Source organism: Ammodytes marinus (genome assembly GCF_949987685.1).
Source record: "Ammodytes marinus genome assembly, chromosome: 16".
In the NCBI taxonomy this organism is placed as follows: Eukaryota; Metazoa; Chordata; class Actinopteri; order Uranoscopiformes; family Ammodytidae; genus Ammodytes; species Ammodytes marinus.
Window position 1 is genome coordinate 29,251,952 of NC_137220.1, and position 3,535 is coordinate 29,255,486.

A 3,535-nucleotide genomic window follows, 5' to 3' on the forward strand; every position below is an offset into this window, starting at 1 on the left:
TGGCATGACTGCCAGATTCCATCCCCTTCCCAAAGGCCTTGCTTGGTTCTGTACTTTGCTAAACTGCCTAGAACTTTGCCTTTATCAAGGCCCAGGTGGTCAGACAGGGCTGTAATAACTGCATAGGCACCGTTAATCTCTTCTCCCGAGAGTATGGCCCTGTCACATTTTGGATCTAGAATGTATGCTGCTGCATGCACAGGCTTCATGCAGAACTCGTGCCGTTTTGCCAATGACTTCACCACAGCTGTTTCCTCTGCTTTGTGTAGTAGGGAAGCGGGTAGGACCGCCTGCATTACTTCCTTGAGGTCAGCAAAAAGACACTGGACGTCTGATAACATGGCATCATCACCCTCTATCTTGGCTATTGCTGCTGCGATTGGTTTGATGATTCTCAGACTGCTAGTCAGTTTCTCCCAGAACATATCTTCCAACAGGACTTTCTTGATGTCACTTTCGATGCCTGCAGTCTGGGATATGGCCATTTCTTGCAGAGACTCCTTTCCGGCCAGTAGACTGTCATACATGATGACAACGCCACCCCAGCGTGTGATGCTGGGGAGCTTAAGTGTGGTATTCTTGTTTTTTTCCTTTTGCTTTGAGAGATAGGTTGCTGAAGCTACTTGTTTGCCCTTCACAAACTTCACAACTTGCTTCGCTCTCTTGTATAGAGTGTCCATTGTCTTCAGTGTCATGATGTCTTTAAGGAGCAGATTAAGAGTATGGGCAGCACAGCCAATGCTTGTTATATGAGGGTAGGTCTCCTTCACTTGTGCCCAGGCAGCCTTCATGTTTGGTGCATTGTCAGTGACAAGTGCAAAAACCTTCTCTGGTCCAAGGTCATTGATGACCGCTTTTAGCTCATCAGCAATGTAAGTGCCTGTGTGTCTGTTGTCCTTTGTGTCTGTGCTCTTGTAGAATACAGGTTGAGGGCTGGATACAATGTAGTTGATAATTCCTTCTCCCCGGACATTTGACCATCCATCAGAGATGACTGTAATACAGTCTGCTTTGTCAATGGTTTGCTTGACCTTTGTTTGCACTCTGTCGAACTCTTCATCCAGCAAATGAGTGGATAGTGCATGTCTGGTTGGGGTTTTGTATGCTGGCCGGAGAACATTGAAAAATCTCTTCCAGTACACATTGGATGGCAGCATCAGGGGTGAGCCAGTTGCATAGACTGCACGAGCGAAACACTCATCTGCATTTCTCTGGTTACGTTCATCCATAAAATCAAAGAATCCTCTGATGCCAGAGGAACCAGGAGCTGAAGAGACTGAGAGGCTGTCTGACTCTGACACAGCAGATTCATTTTCCCCTGGAGTAGAACTCTTGTCTGCTGCATGTTTTGAGCCTTGAGGATTTTTTTTGCACTTTTCAAAATGCTGCTGCATTTTTGTGGCATTCTTCACGTATGTCTTTTCACAATATTTACACGTATACAACACCTTTCCTTGAACATTAACTTGTGTGAAATGCCTCCACACATCGGATGGCGAACGTGGCATTTTTCTGTAGAATAAGATAAAAACAGCTTGTTAAAATACTAATGCAATAGCATGAACAGATATTTAAATAGTAAGCCTATCCAAACAACTGGAATGGTCATTCAAATATTCAACAATTGATGTACAGAAAATCCTCTTGCAGTAGGCAGAAAAAGCAGCATGACATTTGAGGTAGCTAGCTGGCATCATAAGAAAGCCTCTTGAATAGTAAATGAAATGGTGCTAGCTACAGCTTACATTTAACAGCTAGCTGATAGGTTAGCTTTCTACTGTAAATACATTTAAATGAGATATTTGGAAGTTAAACATTAATACCATACATCAAATATATTTACTCCGTCAACTATGGGGTAAATATATTGGCCATAATATCATCAAAACTTACCTCACTTTATGTAGTTCAAATGCTCAAATGTGTGTCTTAAAAAGTCTTGTACTCTGGGCTTAATGTAGCCTCAATGCTCCAGGGTTCTAGAAATCATCTGTGCATGTGATGGAGGAATGCGCAGTGCATGCAGGGGGCGTGGCCTCAATACCAGTAAGCAGTGTGCTGTGTGCATGTGATTGAGGAAAAGCACATATTCCCAAGTGTGAGCATGAAAGCTGGTTTATTTAGTCAAGAATATGCTAAATATACATTTCCCCCAACTATATTTAAAATCACTGTTAAGGGCAAACCTTAAATTTGTTAAATTTTTGGTTTATTCCCGTTAATTCCCAAAATTCCCGTTAATTCCCGTTAATTCCCTTGGAAAGTTTCCAACTTTGAAAATTCCCGGAATTTTGCAACCCTAGGTAGGACCAAGAAAAAGAGCCCAAAGATGCTGAACAATCTTTCGGGGAGTGAAGGAGACTTTTTTGTCGAACGAGCTAGCTAGCAACTCACCAGGCCTAGCTAGCCTGAATGGTGACTTTGCGGCACCACGGGTGGAGGATGACTACCCGTCTGCTATCACACCGGCCCAATAATCGCCGTCGGAGAGTCTGGAGGGGGCGGGGACACAAATCTGTTTGGTGTGTGCCGTGACGTCGGTCGTTGTAGGGCTTCTGTTCAATCGGCGGCGGGCAGTCTTTCAGTTGGAGCAATTTGATTGGTGGAGGGCTAGCAAATCAGTGAAGCCCGGAAGTGAGGCGGGTAGCACAAACAGCTAACAACAGCTAGCCATTGTTTTAATGTGTTTGTTTGTTTCGTTCAGCGAGTACTCACATGCATCAACCCTTGTTGACTGCTCGACACCATGCTCGACACTCTCTGCTAAAAATGGTGCTCTTTATGGTCCATAAATATAAATACGTATTTCTATCTATGTTTATGGTCTAGAGAGCTTTCCCATCATTTCCGGCTTCCGTATTTTTTTTGGGCCACAATACAGATTAGCGCCGCCTGCTGTTATGGAGACATTAGGTCCCGCGCTAGCGCAGAGCGTACAGAAAGTCAGCAGTCGGCTCGGTGTGTTCTTGGCACTTTTTTGGCCGCGACAGGCAGACTGGAGCTGCCTGAAACGGCAGACTCCATTTTCGGGTAGTCGGACCGGTGTGTCCTGGCCTTTAGACGAATGGAAAACTATCAACACAAGGCTTGACAACATAGAGTCATACCGCGCTGAGGTGAAAACTAGTTTGGCCCCAAACTCTTCCCATACAACCAGCCTGGAGGAGACTCGAGATGAGCACTAGGCACGCTTCGCCGAGCTGGGAAAAACTTGCAACAAGCTGTCAGCCCAGAACAAACTCCTGAGAGCTAAGGTGTGTGACCTCGAAGGGCAATTGCGTAGACAAAACATCAAAATTGTTGGTCTGTCCGAGAAGAATGAGAGGGGCTCACCTACTGCGTTTGTGTGGGACCTGTTGCCTAAACTCCTGGGAGCCTATAACTTCCCCCACGGTATAAAAGTTGACCGAGCTCGCCGAATCAGGCTGCCGAGCAACAACAAGCTGCTAAATAGCTGCAACATAGCAACATCATGATCGCTAAAATACACCACGACCCGTTAAAGGAAAAGATAATGCAAATAGCCCGCAACAAG